An 18,628-nucleotide genomic window follows, 5' to 3' on the forward strand; every position below is an offset into this window, starting at 1 on the left:
ATTTTTTCTTCCAGCTGTTCCACTTTTTTCATTAATAATTCCACCAAAAGCAATGTTCTCTCAGGAACCGACACATCCTCACACTGAACATATTTGTCATTAGTTGGCATTGTTGACTGACTGTTAATACCAACAAATGATAATACGTATTCTTTAAAAATGCTGAGAGCGCAAAAAAGACGTTGTTACAACGAAGCGGTCGGTACAATATTCTATTATATATATGTACCTTTTTACACAAATGACACTTCAAAGTGCTATTAAGGAAATCTGTCAACAGGTGCATCTTTCTCACCCCCTTTTAAAATACTGACACGAGTTAAGACATACACTTAACTGTTATTATTTACGAGTTCATGCAATCTGTTCCCACCTATTTGGAGTAAACAGCTGCAATCACCCTTATTCTAACTATGTTGATTTAAAACAAGTACATCATTATGAAATAGATCTCACGCTTTCGCAAGCTTAGAGATGAACCAGAAAAAGCACTCAACTGGTAATTATCAGTTTTATTTACGAGCTTATGTTTTATATTTGAAGTAAAGCAATTTGTTATCTATATTAATTACACAAATGTGCATCCCTTTTTTGGATTAGTTTAGACACTTATGAACACCTGCATAGTCAAATAATGTCATAAATGTTATTTCTTGTTAATGTAAAAGCATATATCATAATGCACACGTGCAGTCTGTTCAAGTCAAAAACCCATTAAAGAGAATAGTATAAAACCTCAGGGAATGTCACTCCTGTTGTCTTTAGTCTCCAACCATAGTACTGTACGTAATTTATGTCTGCCAAACACTTTGTACTAAAATTATTACTGAAATAAATAGTAATGTTTTACTTCGCGTAAAACCCTATTCTTTATCGTGTTCATAATCAATTATAAACGCCCACCGCTCAAGCATCCTAAGAAGGTAAATCCCCTGACAAAACTACCTTCAAGACGTACCGTCTATAACCGTACAAGAAAACTGTGAAGAATTACATCAAGGAGATTCACAGAGTGTCCCAATTCTGGTAAGAAACTTAAGGAAGGTTAATATCATCAAACCATACAGGACCTGCCAATCCAGATCTCCTACTCCATTAAGCTACTCATCACTGGGACATAACAGAACCATAGTGATTTTACTAGGATATAATATGCCTGGACAGCGCGCTCACCATTTCGGTTAGACTGGGCTAAGGATAATAACGCAATCCTGTCACATTTAGTTAAAACTGTCAATATTATTAATATCTAAAATCAGAATCATAAAACATGATTTTACATACTGAAAATCACGTTTCGTAATAATGTTATACCATGACTGATTTTAATCGTGTATCGCAATTGCATTCTCACTTACTTCAAATTAACCGTGACTGCAATAACAATTAACATAACGTCGACGAATGATCAAAATTATAACGTACCTACTAATGAGCTAACCGATATAGTATTATCTTTTCTCGAAATGCGTACACTTAGTAACTACGTTATAAATGACAAATGACCACCACATTTCTGTGGGGAATTTTGTTTTCTTCATTTACTAGATAAACAATATTTTCATGATGTTAACCATTTTCCGCGTTACAAAATCTACAATTTCACAGTTCTCGGTCATCTCTATAATAGCACTGAGATGAAAAAATATGCGTTGTTCATGGAGCATTGCAACAATAATGTTCCTTCAAGAATGAAAACCTAACCCAACATAACAAATAATCCAGTATATCGGCTATTTTCAAAATTTGTTTGCCGCTGACTTCCTGTAAAACGACAAGAAACGTGTTTTATTTAGACATGAATTTTATCTCAGTACCTACTATACGACCAAAAGAGGTTGGACGTCTTTAATATACGACCATATATTTCCGATACAACATTTCACGGTGAAGTGAATACGGCGAACTGCATACGTGCACATTTCCGAACACGACACTGTGGATGAAAAACAGACAATCGTATGCAGCATTGACAATAAATTATTAAATTTAGGGGGAAAAATAATGATGTAGGTACTTAACATTTTCCTGTCGAAAATTCAACTAAAAGATTTCACAATAACACAGCTTCATAATTAAAACCACAGTAAAATTGCACTTGTATGAATTACAAATGATTGAAATTTCCGCGCAATAATACGAAGCATGAGAAAATAATCTGCCGTTCAGGATATGACGGTTTTTGCAACGATTGTGAGATATTTGACTGCCAAAAAAACAGATTTATAGCAAAAAATTTACAATAATAATGTAGTGTCTAAAGTTTCTGAATATTATAACGTATAGGTATAATAAATGTGTTATATCTCACAAGCCGTGTTTGATTAGAAATTAAACTATAGTTAAAATATAAAAAGTAAAGATTCATTTATAATAATTTATTTACTTTGTAGCATGATATAGAATTTAGATATACATAGTTGGTGTCCCATGGGGGCGGCGGTACCTTCTATAATACGGTAAATTTAAAAAAGGAATGCAAATGTGACAACTTTTGAGTGGAATTTATCAATCAATATCCGAAGAAATTTGGTTGAACACAGCCATTGCTTCTGAATTAGAATCACAAACGGTGGAATAGTTGTATACAATGGAAGAAAAAAGAATGCTCACGATGTGTCATGGTCATGTACCTACCTTGTTATCGGGGCAAGCAAATTAGACAGAATACTTTTGAATAGAAAGAAGAAGAATATTTAGCAATGATAATTAATGACTTAGCGCCTTGAAAATGTGCTGATGCTAATGGTAATGAGTAAAGGCCGGATCTTTCGAGTCTTTAACCGTCAACCCATAAAAAAACACATTAAAATGGTGGACGAATCCAATATCCTAAGGAGACTTTTGCCCAAATGATTCTTAGTATGGATTTCTACAATTAGTCAGTTGTTTTTTCTGGCAGCTCAGGTGCGATGATAATTATTGTAATTAAAATAATCGTCTTGCCAATATTATAATGCGAAGTGTGGCCACTTCAAACGAATTCAAATTCGCAAATCGCAATTAAAAAGATCGCATTACAAAATTGATGTTTTGTTTTATTGCAGGTAAGTAATGGTAAACCATTTTTATAAACTGCGTGTAGAATATGTTTTTCATAATTAAATATCGAATAGCTTTTGCGTACCTACCATTAATATAAATACAAATATTGAAAGATTTTGTCCGCTGACCCGTTTTATGTTCTAAATGTATCATATTGATACCTATTAGTATTACCAAGTGACAATACCGATATCGCAAAAGTACCTATATATCTTTTATTTTGTTAACTGTTAATTCATGGTGGAACTGCATTGTATAATTGTTTAATTTAATAAAACGCAATTTTTTGTAGTACTTGTACCACTTTTAATCAATAAATTAGGACCGGTTTCGTCCGCCTCAGAGGGAAATGAGTTCAGCCTTTATGCCTTCAGTTGAAAATGTCCCTCTGAGGCGGACGAAACCGGTCCTAATTTATTGATTAAAAATGGAATAAGTACTACAAAAAAATGCGTTTTATTAAATTAAACAACAATAATTTTTCAATATCACTGCCCAGCACAACCTCACCTGTGCGCATGAAAGAGGGTTGCAACATTGCACCAGTTTTTTATTTATATCCATATTCCAGTCGAGATAACTTTCAACGTACGTCAGGGCTCAAGGCTTTATTTGAATGAGAATGATGACGTATGTGGTAAGGGTACCAATAATTGCCCATAAACATGAAAAGTCGACGTGGAAGAAATTGCAAGCTGTTATGCGAAGAGGCCTCTTGTTCACCAAATCCAGGAATTTTGTATACTCTTCGCTCTGATATGGAACTAATAAAAATGAAGAGCAGAATAATATATTATATTATTATACATAATTAATGTAATAGACCATGATATGAAAAAAAAGAGGAACTTTGATAATAATAGCTGCTTCCGATTTTGAAGTATCTGAAGAAAAACAAATAAAATGTCCTGACGTACAATGAGAGCGATGTATGAATCTTATAATCACTGTAGTATATAGTATGTAGGAAGAATATTAATTAATGCAATATCATTACCTACATACATTAAATTAAATGGTAAATCGAAGAACATTATACATAACAAACTATTTGAGAAGATAACTGTCATTTGACCGCATTTTGTAGAAATGTTAACGCGAGATTCACGTTTCAGGTACGTCATGGTGGATTCTTGTGGCAATGGAGGTAACTCATTTAGGTGTTTATATCGTAACTTTCAAATGACATTAACATCATTGCAAAGTGATTTTTTATGGTCACAATGCGAGAACAATAATATGTCCTTCCTTTACCTACATTTTAACCTTTTCATTACTAGGGAAATTTTACTAGGCAATCTATTGTGTGTAGCCCAGTTATTTTTAGAATAAATTTGTGAAATTTATTAAATCTACGTATTTATCGGTTTTTCATTAATATTTTTATACTAAAATGTTAAATATTGTTTTGAAAATATACATGATGTCGAAAAGCGACTAAAACTTGCTAATGACACCTACAGTAAAAAGGATTTGTTGAATTACTTTGACCTAAGGTATTCTCACTGAAAACTGTCATATTATAATTATATTATGCAGAGTGATAGAATTTTAATCGATTCGTGTAAGTCAAAGGTCTATCTAACCCTATTGCAGTAACCTTGAACAGTCGGTGAGAAAATGCGCGTAGGTAACGCTAGCTGTGAGTTTGGATTTATGTAGACTCTGATGTCATGTGTTTCCCCAAATTTATCGCGGCAGCGTAATCAAAATTAAAGCCTTCACGCTAGTTGCAGTACGTAGAAGGCTTTTTCTAATATGGCCCAATATAGCAATTTAACTTTGAGACCGAGATATTGACCTGAAATAAAGGAATATTTTTCACACGTAGTAAAAGGCGAAGTGCCACTTTTACAAATGTCATGACTTTCAGCCAAATTTAATATCGTTGGTTGTCAAAACTGACAAAATACATAATCATCCCATTTTTTAATCTGAGAAACGTTTGCTCTCATGTAAATATAGCACCTACCCTTATTTAATATATTTTAGTAGGTACATTTCAATACATTATTTCTTGAGAATGACCTCTGAATCGAGCCAGAAACATTCGGTAAACATGGAAAAAAAACATAGTGACTATTTTAAAAAGTTTCAAATAATATGTTCATAGGATAATACGAGTATGTTGTAATAACGGTACGGCTGTATAATTCATTTTCTTAAGAAACCTTCATAAGAAGAATGAATGCATAACAATTAATAGTGTAATACATTAAAAAATTAGCTATTGATAAATTTTGTAAGGTGTAAATTACTTTTTGGTATAATTTCAGTGTTTTTGCTGATTTGGTCTCTCTTCAATTAATATGCATTACCATATTTATCAATTGGCTTAAATCTTTTCTACCTATAATTCTACTTTCTACAATATTGTATGAAATAAGATTGGATTCAACTCCAAGCCCAATAAAATAAAAACTAAGAAAATGTATTTACAAGTTAGAACTGGGGTAGCGAGTTACCTGGACACTTGTTTATCATCGACTTAGTTATGTTGACGGAGACTCGTTTTGCTTCACTTAATAATGCTTCACATGCACCTGTAGTTATTATTAATGTCAATGCAAAATGGATGCACCAATTTGCCATACTGATAATAGCTGCAATGTTCTGCAATTTCAAATTTTATTAATATTATCCTTAATAGTTATGTAGTTCAATACATTTGACTGTCTTTCTCTTCAATGCACAGAACGGTTTTGTTTCTGAGTTTTTATGATTGTTTATCTAAATACTCTAAAAAAAATAATATATAAGTATTGCTTCATCGTATCGGTATATAAAACTAAATCTTATATTAATTATATAAGTATGTTAATTGTATTAAATTAAGTAAAATAAACTATGTTACATATTAAAATAAATAACAGAACGCACTCTCTCTTTCTACCATGACTTGTCTGAGTCTCAAGCGATCAGGTAAAGTTTTTGAAATATACTTAACATCTTATTATCGTTCATAAGATACATAAGTTTACAGCCCACAGTGAAGCTACATGTGGAATGTCTTGCGGTTAATATAATGTTAATTATTTTGTAGCATATTACGCAATATACATCTGATAGCATTAGCATGTATATATTAGAATATATTTTTCATACATTTTTTTTAAGTTTACCTAAGTATAAACTTCTTATACTCACGTCACGCATATATCCAAAACATTAATGTGGATTAAAATATTGAGTCCTGATAATGAAGAAGAAATTGAACACACCAGAGAAAGGAGGAGCTAAAAATATAATACATTTATAATGTTATTAAAAATATTCAATTGGAAAATTTAATTGAAAATGTCCGCCAGGATGATATCTATATTAGGTTAAAATTAAATAATTCGTCAAACGATTATTTTCTGACTGCCAATCTACAACGCGTGCTCGCTTTTCACTCTATTGACTCTCGTAGGTCACATTTTTGCCTGATATAACGATGGATGGTTTCCAATCCTGGCGTCCTAAAAGAATTTAAATTTATATGCACCTATCAATTACGGGTGTTGGACGAAATCCCGAAAAATAATTAAAAGATTCAAAGAGATGAAAAAATGTTTTTTTGTCTCTCCTGCAAAAAATTGCGCAATCGTACCATCGTACCACTTATTTTGAATTGCGCAGAAAAGAGAGACAAAAAACCATTTTTTGCAAAAAAATTTTCGGTACTGTTTGGTTATCAGGAATACAGCGGAAAACACATTTTGAAAATACCCGATATACTGGATTATTTGTTAGTTTGGGTTAGTTTAGGCTAGGTTAGGTTAATTAAGGTTAGGTTTGGTTATGTTAACCTAACAAAAAATCCAGTTTATCGGCTATTTTCAAAATGTGTTTTCCGCTGTATTCCTGATAACCGAACAGTACCAAATTTTCCAATTATTGCTTTCGCCAAGCATCTTGCCATCTCAGTTTTGGCCGTTCAGGTATATACAATAATTTGTTGAATTAAGCCATGTGTTGCATCTAATGACATTTTCAATATATAATGACACAATAGTCAATAAATACTTTCACTATTTTCTTAGGAGTAAAGTATAATATTATCTAAAATCTTACCCCACCGAACCTACCTTCAAAAGTTGTAATATTCGGAATTCTTGGGTTATTTTCCACCTATGTACATAATGTACCGCATATGTGCGTTGAATGATCTTTCTAACCTTACCCAAGTTAATGTTAATAGCCCGGTATTTTTAAAAATTTATATTCTATTTGGTTGAAACTAATCAGCCATGAAATATGCGCGCTTCGAATCGAAGGTAGATTAAAAGGTAGAAAGTAATTAGATTGGTGATAAAATAAATAACCTATTAATACAACAAAGAAAATAAGGCAGGCTCCAAATGACGCATTGATTCATCTTATGAATATTAATTATTAGTTAATAATTATTGTTTTAGACATTTTTTATTAAGTACGTCCTCCCACGAAAGTCGCAAGATGATTATTAGGATCTTCCTATATTGGAAAAGAAAATCTGCATGACACAACAAACGAAAACATGCTTCTTCAGTGCATAACACTGGATTGCACCTTTTTTCCCTTTTAAAAGCATTAATATAAAGCGACCTGGGACCTAATGAATGGCAGAACTTATAACTATTTTCTTATTGGAAGTCCACGCTATAAGGCTATAGATAAAATATATTCAACGCTACATAGGTACTTACTGATTTATCGATAGCAATTTTCAGAAAACAAGGTTAAACAAGGTAGGTAAAAGATATTCAACGCTACATAGGCACTGATTGTGATACCGATCACATTCTATCCATATCAATTTTTCGGGAAAACTCAGAAAACAAGGTTAAGTACCGGACGGAAATCAATAATCACTTTAAACAACTGGCGGAATGCTTAGAATCTTGAAGTGTTGATTAGAGGTGGTGGAGGTTAAAGGAAAATATCGAAACAGGAGAGATGTCAGAATAATTGATTTTTAACGAGAATATGTTTAATATGGGTGTACGATCTTCGTAGTTATAAAGTCATGCATAATTTTGTGAGAAGTTTTACAGGCACATATTATTTATGGTATAATATTTTTAGATTTACCTGTATTCCATTTTTTGAATTAATTATATCCACATTGTCAGCAATCATTTCATATGTAAGCATCATTCTATGTACATTATCATTTCTATCAACACATAGTTTTCTATATTGTATCGCAAATTGTTTAATAAAATCTGTATGTGTTATAATTTTCATAATTATATCGTTGTTGCAGTAATCTATATTGTCAGTTAGTTTTGACTTGGCACTCAATCCTAGTTGCACATTAAGAATCTGGACTTGATGTATAGTTATCAACAATTCAACTAACAATTGCATTAAGATTACATCCACTAATAACAAATTAGACATAATCAATAGTTCCATAACAGTCGTTACTCCGTACCACAAATAAAAATCCCACATGATAAATAATAAAGTATAAAAACAAGCCACGATATGTATATTACTTTAATATACCTGACAAGTTTTGTAAACTATTGAATTTCCAGATATAATTTAATATTTATTTTGTCAAAAGTTAAAAAAAGTCTAGAATGTAAATCACTTTTGAATATTGTCGACACAATTTGACCACTGGTGGCAAATAAATAGAAACTAAAATTGAAAAACATTTCTGTAGTTATTAACGAAAATGACATCGTTTTGTAATTGCTCCTTATAATTTGTAACTGGCCATATATAAAAGCTATCGTTATGCATAATAAAACGCATAGGGAATACGCCCTTCTGCAGTATGAACGCATTGGTTTTTTTATCATTGTTAAAATTAATATTGTTCAGTCCATACAATGAAATGTAATTATAGATTGTTTTCACATACAAATATACCCTAGAATATTCTTCCACAATTAACATTTTATTGCTATATGTCTGTCAATACGTTCTAAAAAATGTAATGAAATTCATTCTTTACACGTTGTTACTTTTAAATACTATATGCTAACGGAGAACAGCAGCGGAGAACCGTTTTTTGCTTACTGTGTAATGTAATGTAAGTAATGTGTGACAAGTTTCTCGTCTTGTGAAAATATTAATTTGCGACATCATTACCATATTTTTTTAGTTTTTTCTAAAAGAAAAATTTCCTTTACTTTGCGAAAAAATGGTGATTAATCCAAGTGATTTTCTCCAAAAGAAAATTGGGGAGAAAGACAACCAGGTCTTCGGCTTTTTTTACCAAAAATTTATTTCCGTCTAGAATTCGAGCCACGACATTTTCATTTTGGTTTTTTGCCTTTAGAAGCGCTTATTTTACAAAATGGCTAAACAGAATATATTTATCAAAATATATATCCAACTCAAAATACTCGTAACACCGTTTTAGCCGCATTTTAAAGTAAGCGCTTCCTATTTTATTTTTCATACGGAAAGCTTTTTCAGTCCATACCGTATTTCAAAATTTAAAATAAATTATTGGAGTCTTATCTAGGACGATTCCACTTATATATTGTTCTTCCGTGTACCAAATATGGCACGTCTGTCATTGGTTTGCCACTCCTACCCTAGATTTTTATTACAGTTTAAGCTATTGAAGAAGTAGGTAAAACTAATGATGATAGAAATGATGCAGATATTTTATTTTAGAATTTTTTACTAATAATCGCTATTGAATAAGTGACATTTTTAATATTGAAGTGTGCTATTATTTTACACGACAATTTATTAAATATTGAAAATCCATTACCAATATTAAATGGTATGCTTCTACGTTTTAATTGAAAAATAATAAGTTTCTGTCCCGTTCAAAAAGCGTATCTCCCATATTTGTCCATTTATATTTCTTTTAATAACCAAATATTAAACTCTTACTCCTCTTTTAGTGCCTTCTACTATAAAAAGTAAGTGACCAACTTGCAGTTCACCTCCATAATCTGAGTAGTGATTTTAGGTTCCCCATCTCCACCCGTCATATTAATATATGTATGGCCATGGATACGAAGGGCCGCTTTCCATGATGATTAAAACGTATCTGAAAGAAAAGATAATATTATGAAGGGTGTGATGAGGGTATAGGTAGGTGAGTTGATTGAGGCAGCAGCAATGTAGATGGATGTAGATGTTTATTGTCTTGATACAGAATCCAGAGAGTTACAATGGTCGGAGTAAGATAACGGCACAGAGTATCGCAGTTTGCTTAGTTGCTCAGACTGATCCGCGATCCGGTTGTGTTGATGATTGGGTAACGGAGTCTATGTTTGAGAGACGAATGTCGAATGACGAGTATCAAGAGCAAGTGACTGAGTCGAGTGACTGGACTCGAATGGAGTGACGAGTTATGGATCGTCTTCGCTATTTATACAGACGATATAAAAACTTTTTACTACTGTCATTATTACAATTAAATAAATCATAATAGACATCTAAGTTATTATTGAGGAAACTGCTTACAATCGCTTCCATTACTCCAATTTGGTTTGAAAACAAAACATGAATATCAACGTGTGTCACACTTGTAAAGCTGAGAATGGTATGATTAATTAATACAAATATTACCCACTCACCCTGCTATCCCGATACGGGACTGCACGGGACTGATGTAACAACCATACAGCGCGATGCTTAAAGAAAGAATTTAGAGAGAAAAGAAAAGGGTCGGACTGACTAGTCTTGGTGACATTAAGTGTCTTCTACATCCGCATATTGAATATTAAGATTGGAATTCGATGATGATTCTACAGTGAAATCAGGATCAACCACATTAATCTGCCCTCCATACGACGCTGCAAAAGTTTCCAATTCCTCAAAGGGGCCTCGGTGGATATCAAGTCTGCGTAACCAATTAGGCAGTTTGTTTACTATTACAGCATTTTTTTATGATGTTTGTTTAGTTTATCGTACTTAGCTGGTTAAACCACCACGCGGGCCCTCCTTAAATCCGGGGCCCTAGAGTAGAGCCCACAGAGCTGCCAGAACAGAGCAGCCAATTTATTGTAACGTATGAAAATATTGTAATTGTGCTTAGTGAGGCACAATTACAAAATTAAATCAAAATACTTGAATGTTGTGATATATAAATTACAACCGCGTTGCAACTCGACATTCTGTCATGTGAAACTACAGTGGATAGCCAGAGATAAAAAGCCGAGAGCATAGAGACAATAATCGACCTGTACTGTTTAAAAATTTTTTTTAAAAAAATCAGTCAGGTACATGTTCAAACACGCGCGTTTACATAATTTTACTCCCTACTTTATTTATAGTTTGTCAATTTATGACTACGGCTGTATGTTGTAGCTTAACCACTAGGGAATGATAAAAGAAATGGCGTATTTCAAAAAAACACTACCTTATTCTTAGGTCAATAATTATTATAAATCAATCATTATTTATAAGATGTTTATCACACTTGAATGGTCAAAAACATAGCTTATAATAAATATCTTTAGAATTATCTTCAAATGTGTTAATATTGCCGATTTTTTGAATAATAAACTGCCTAATTCTTGTCAAATTTGGGATCACAGAGATTATCAATATAATTTTTTATCGTGAATATTTTACAAAAATTATCTCTTAGTAAACTATACTGATGGTTTTATAAATGCGTTTAAAAATTAATAAACGTAAAAAATCTTAACACCACTGCACAGTTATGTTTCGAAATATGACTTTATTCTAAAACATTAGAGCGAGAGGTTTAAAAGAATACTATTTTATGTAACAAAAATACTTAATGCAGTCATCAAATGTTTAAAATAACTATAAACGATAAAAAGGCTTCAAAAATATATAAATAGATTATCTACAACGTTTAAGGAGTGTCCAGGATCATGGTTTGAAAATACAATAAAAACTCAATTTTGACCTTCGACGAGCATGTCCCCCCTTAATGTCAAATAGGAATCTTATTTAAACAAATATGTTTTGCGGGCGCCATCTTGGTAATAACGACCAAGCTCGTTTAAACTGAAATCAAAACATTTATGAAATGTCACAGCAAGAAAAATAAAAGTCCATTTAAATTCAACAAATAAATATATTGAATTTTCGGAAAATGAAAATATTTTTGCTTCAATATTTAAATTTTCTATAATCATTAATTTATAGCCGTGTAATGTATTCGTTATGAGTTGTACATAATAGATTTATTAAAGTCAATGGATGAATGAGGTAATAATAATATGAAAATATAAATACAGTAAATAATGTTAATGCGAACATTGGTTTTAATGTTTTTTCAACACCACAATATAACAATATGTATAGAAAGCGAGCTACTGTGATACTATTTAAATAATACAATAAACATTTTTTTATTCAATGAATATTTCACAAAATTTAATATTGTAACATTCTTAATTAAACATACTGATATCAAATAAACATTAATTAATGCCTAAACCACCATCAGAACCTATATCAGAATCAAACCAAAAACATCTAATATACTAAACAGTAAATTAATTCAACTTCTTAAAAGTGCTGCCCAAGTAGACAAGTCTAACATCCCATCCATTTTCAAAAAAAAAAAAATATTCAACCTTCTACGAGTATTCTTACATAAATTCAAAAACGGGAGAAGTTACAAAATCCTAACGGTAAACGTCATGTATGAAAGACAAGTATTTTTTTTAAATATTGGTCAGTTGAAAACACACACCGAACCTTAGATTATAGAAAAATATAGAAGGAGCTATTATGAGTGTTTGTCCCTGAACAGATGACGATTTTTTTTCGCGCTTGGGTCGCCCCCACCACGCGTCCTTCACGCCCCTTTTAAGGGTTTTCGGAAATACATGACAATGTGCGTGAACATTTGCTTGGCGTAGTGTTGCCAGATTTCGAATGATTTTACAAGCGATTTATTTTTATATTATATTAATAAATATTAGCAGAGTGAATTTTGGTAACAAGAAATATATTTAGGTAACACACAATCTCAAAAATACGATTTATATTTATTACATTCCTAAAAGTGTTATAATGTTTTCATAAAATTTTATTTTTTATTAATCAAATAATACATTCAATTACGATTCAAACATTTTTGCTATATAAATTATGTAGCAGGTACCTACCCACTTAGAAGTATAAGTAAAGAAAAATATAAAGCATCAATTACATTGAGCTACTTTACGAGCTATTTGTGAACTGCGATTGTGATGATGACACACTAAACTTTCCATTCGCTGAGAAGTCACAAGCCAGCGACTATTTTGACAGAACGTAGCTCGGTTTTTTACCGGGAGGTTGCTACTGCGCAGACGCAGTAGGTCCACTCGCCGGCGTGTAGCGTGTAAAGTTGACCGGCTTTCAACTTTTCTCGGTAGATTGTTTACAATCTGCTTGTTCGATGATGACACTAAGCGACTATACAGGCAGATTGTAAATTCGGCAACAAGCAGCTCGTAAAGTAGCTCAATGTAATTGACGCATAAGTTAACACAAAAATACCACAATTTATAAAGATTTAAAAAATAGACCCATTATGATAAAAATCGGTTTATTCTGAATTTTAAATATCGAAACATTAGGTAATGATTATATTAGAAAAAAAAAGAATTACAAATCTATGGATACATGCTTTCCCCTCCACCACCCGCCACGTCTCAACACCCTTGCAGGCATATACCATGGCGTAACGAACGAGAAGCGTCCTTCAAAATTGTGCTGGGAACATTCCCTTTCAACCGATGAATGGGAACACTACCAAAGGATGTGATTGGCACCCTGTTATTTGCCACATAAGCATGTATCGAATTCTATTAAGCCAAGCTGACATAGCTCGTTGACGAAGCCACCGTGACTGGTTAAGAACTAGGAAGTCCAATGGTCTGGAGTCTTTTGGTTATCTCCATGCGCCAGATACTATTCGGAAATAACAAAGACGTTTACACAAATCAATAATTCACATTTACGTAAATTTACAATCATATAGTAAGTACATCGGAGATGGCACGTTTTAAAGAGGCAAGTGTCGCATTCGATTAATGCTGGAGAACACGTTATGAGTAGTTAACACTAAAAATGAGACATAATTATTTAGTTTAAATGCGAATAAAATATGTACTGGAATTGCTAGGAAAATAATTCTGAAAATTAAACATGAATTTTAATATAAAACGAAAATTCATATAGACATTCAAGGAATAAGAAATTATAGCCCTTGGTTTTGGACTATTTTTTTTTTTAAATTGTCGTTTTGTATACAAGTTTTTCAACAAACTCTGACGTTTCGAAATATAGTGTGGTACTTACTTATGGTGATACGAATCCGATAAATAAATGATATTTAAAAACTACCGCTATATTTAATACACCAGCAGCCGTAGCTGATTTATTCATACAACAGATAAGCTTTAATACGAAATATTAAAATATGTGTATAAAATCGTAAAATGTGCAATTTTATTTTAAAACAGATGAAATCAAAAATCACAAATCTGGCAACATTTTTACCCACACTTGCAGAATTCTGGCGTGTACGCAACGAAATGTAAGCTAAGCAAGGAAATGATTTCAGATTACAGAATAATATAGAATAATCACTGTTTATGAAGTACTTATAAGTGTAAAGTAATCCCACGTTCCTTTTTTTGGTTTCTAGATATGTTTTGACATCGTTTTATAGAACAAGACGGCATATTTTTCGATTTTCGTGTAGATGTTGTCGGCACAATGTCAGTTTATTGACTGACTGCTGTTTTCGTGGCGTGTTGGCTATGCACTTGCTAAAACATGACTCACTAAAATCGGCTATTGCGGAGGGCTTGCACCGAACCGAGAGAGATTTATATTTATTTATATCGTCTCCCGTCAAGTAACCACTCGAGTTTAGTTTGTGCAAAGCTAAAGATAATCCTACTTACTAAGTGGCGTATAATTTATAATAACCAAACAAACAAGTCCAATAATAAGTGTTATATTATGCCACCGTGCTTAAAACCGTTGATATACACAAAAATTCGGTGCATTTTATGATATTTGTATAAGGATTACCAAGTAGGTCACAATCGTACTGAATAAACCAAACATTAGAGAGAAATTAATTGGAAATAGAGAACAAGCGCTGAAGTATGGACATCGTCTGTTTGTCATTTGCGACCAGGACTGAAGCTTCTGGTTATTTTCTGAAAAATAATATTTATATTAATTCAATCATGGTATGTATTTTTTTCATCAAAACAATAAGGGAATACCTATTAGGCTTATTCTTAATGATGCCTATGCTTTTGTAATGCCGTAGACCTGTTGTAATCATCTACGCCCTACGACAAACAGGGCGACTTCTACATTATCATATCTTCTACATTACCATGGTCGTTTCTTGAACTAAAACATAACATTCTCAGCGCCCATAATTAAGTACGACGTGTTCAATATTGCGTAAAGTTTTATTAACATTATCTACTAATCCTTTGTAGAAGCAAGCAAAGTGCATTGTTGGTGACACCAAAAGTGTATGAAGGAGAAACATAAAATAAAGCATTTAATTTCTCTCAATACGGTTGATAAGTCAACGTTCAAAGAGCACGTGAGGTAATAGTATTTGCGCGCAAAAAATGTATATAGACGTAAAAGTGTCAGCGCATGCAGCGGTCTGATGTAGAAGACTTGATATAAAAGTCGCACTGTACTTAACCTGCTAAGATGTAGTTCAGAGATAAGAAACCTGCTGCCTTTCAACCTATTAATTCCGTCATTTTGAGTGAATACAAAGTTTGCGGGCGAATAATTTTGTTTTTAATGTATTTCAGTTATTATATCTTATTGTTTTATTCCTAAAATGAAAATATTATTTAAAGCACCGATAAGTAAACAAAATTACAAAAATGTATTTATAACTAAATAATAATATTATAAAATTGTTAGTTTTCGACTTCTTTTGGGAACTCATTGTACATATTGTTAAACTATATTATCCTACTGTGCTAAAGGTCGACTACGCGGCAGTTACGAAAAACTACGCCTTAGTTTAAAGCATATTTATTACATTATATTCCATTTCTTTCACTACTGCGGCAGGCTGTGGGTAATGTAATATGAATCAACAGATACAACGAGGTCACGCGGGCTTCGTTGTGGTTAATTTAAAACAAACCGTCATGTTACTTGGTTAAGGGAATAAAAATATGAATGGTTAATGCTTAATGGTTAATGGTTATCCTCATAATATACACTTTTTTCTTTTATTATGTAAACTGTCAATTCATGGTAGAACTGCATTGTATTATTGATAAATTTAATAAAACGCATTTATTTTGGTAGTTATTCTACTTTGAATTAATAAAACTGGACTGTGATGAATTAATTGTTGAAAATGTCTCTCTGAGGTGGACAAAACCAGTCCAGATTTATTTATTAAAAGTGGAATAACTACTAAAAAAAAATTCGTTTTATTAAATTAATCAATAATACACACTTTTTTTCACGACTCAACTCCTATGGCCATATTATGGTGAGATCGAACAAAATCCATCCTGCTATCGATATGTTGCACATATTTAATAGGAAACATCGATAAAATAATTAAAATTTTGAAATGTCTTCACAATTACTGACGTTTAGAGTAGGCAACATGTGTCAGCGTCAGTATTTGTTCTTTCATTTCATGCCTTATAGAATGTGCCTTAAGCAGCACATGGCCTGCCTACCCTCTCGGAATATTATTGTATTTTTGTTATTAAAATTAATACAGTGTTCTCACCACCGTTACTTCTGTAGTAAATAATGGTGTCCAAGGTAAACGCTGTCTTCTTCGCTTCGTAGACGACGTACTCACAGGCGAAAATCACAAAAAATAGCATTGCGATATCATACAGAGCGGAATTGGTCAGAGTTATTATTGGATGGTATTGGAACCCATTGAATGTGCCCTGAAACCCAAACAATTTATTTTTCAATTAATAAATGAGTTTTTAGGCCGCAATAATAGTTATATGTTATATGAAATCAATTTTAATAAAAAAAGTAATACGATTTTCGATTTTGACATTTGAAATATATATATTCTCTAAACTCATATTTTTATTTACAACAAAATAGTTAAGTGGGCTTAAAATAATTCCTATTAAAAAAAAGTTTTCTTCGGTTTCACAACATTTTGAAAATTATTGGGAATTTTTATGACTGAGTTTGTAAAAATGCGAGACAACTATTGTAGCTAACTTAACTGGGAGACGAGGTATGCCTTTTTTAACTTCACTTTCATTCAATTAGGCTCCATCTTTTTTGAAAAATGTTTTGTTAAATAATATCTTTGATAATTTTCGATGTGGTAATAGTACAATATTAAATTTAAACAAACCCCTTCCTTCGTCGCATACAAAATGCCGATGTGAAGTGATCTGATGATTGATATAATACCGCATAATGATGCCAAAAGATTCTGAAACAAATTACCATTATATAAATATATCAACTGTATCTTTAAATAATATGTAGGTATATCAATGATTATATTATTTTGTAATATAAATATCTGTCAGATTCTTTTTCCACCATGTCCGGACCTAAGAAGATAATAATATGGGCCTCCACGTGGTGGAGGTTTGTGATAACAGATTTTTGATTTTACGAGGAATAGAAGTTGGTCATTTGCTCAACCTATTGGATCCATAGACTCCAAATACACATTGAAAAACAATATGCGTATTTTCCTGATACAGGATTCGAGATTGGGTCCAACACCATTATAAGCCAACGTGGTAGCCGCTCGGCCATTGTGGGATTTTAGTGTGAATCAAATAGTTTACTATTGTCTTGTAAGCCAAGCTTATTACTAGGTATGTAGGTAAAAACCAATCACATAAATTGACAAATTCTTGTATTATACTGTATATATAACAAATAAATAACAAATACCGCCGCACAACATATTAATATGTAGACCAATCAACACACATTACATATTCGTAGTGTTATGTCATCGAGCATAGGGATTGCAATACCGGTATTTCAAAACCAGTATTCCAGTATTTATCAATACCGAAATACTGGTTTTAAAAATTAAAAATACCGAAATTTTTGGTATTAAGAAATCACACTCGTTTACGTTTTTGATAAGTTGTGTGCTGCTAAAATTCAAATATATTGACTGAATCCTACAGAGATGAAATAATAATAAAACAAAATTCATAAATAATTGTCACGATGAATTATCATTACATTATTTCGATATAGAAAATATTCGTGACAAAAATGTTCAATTAATCTATAATTATTATTGATGACTGTGCAGGCGTTGAATTTGAGACGCTTTTCCTGCAGCCGGACTTATTTGAACATGACGAAATAGACGTCTTTTTGCAGGCTTTAGTTAAAATTATCAATATATTCAAATTATTTGTAAAAATCACTAGTTGTACAATATTATGACTAATACATATTTTTAGATGTCAACATAATTAATGCAGGTAGGAGGGTTTTAGGCTAAAATAATGTTTTAAAGAGATTTTAATAGCTATACATATTCATTGATAAGTACTTCTGTGTTTTAATGTTTTAACGAATACCGGTATTCAATAAGAAATACCGAAAAACCGGTATTGACATTTTCATTCGGTATTGCAATCCCTAATCGAGCACTCATTTTATTATAAAGTTGTATAAGATGCGAGGTACT

General features: G+C 32.0%; 1 long non-coding RNA gene across 1 annotated transcript in view; it reads right to left on the minus strand.

Annotated features, from left to right (window-relative positions):
* Nucleotides 1–16,874, minus strand: part of LOC147063372 (uncharacterized) — an 80,810-nt gene extending 63,936 nt beyond the window's left edge. The window contains exon 1 of the long non-coding RNA XR_015072064.1: nt 16,712–16,874. This is a non-coding gene — a long non-coding RNA (uncharacterized LOC147063372). The remainder of the gene's footprint in view (nt 1–16,711) is intronic.
* Between the last annotated feature and the right edge of the window lie 1,754 nt (nt 16,875–18,628).

The sequence above is a fragment of the Rhyacophila brunnea genome, unplaced genomic scaffold, assembly GCF_057557595.1.
Source record: "Rhyacophila brunnea isolate RB1 unplaced genomic scaffold, BYU_Rbru_1.0 scaffold_9, whole genome shotgun sequence".
Taxonomy (NCBI): domain Eukaryota; kingdom Metazoa; phylum Arthropoda; class Insecta; order Trichoptera; family Rhyacophilidae; genus Rhyacophila; species Rhyacophila brunnea.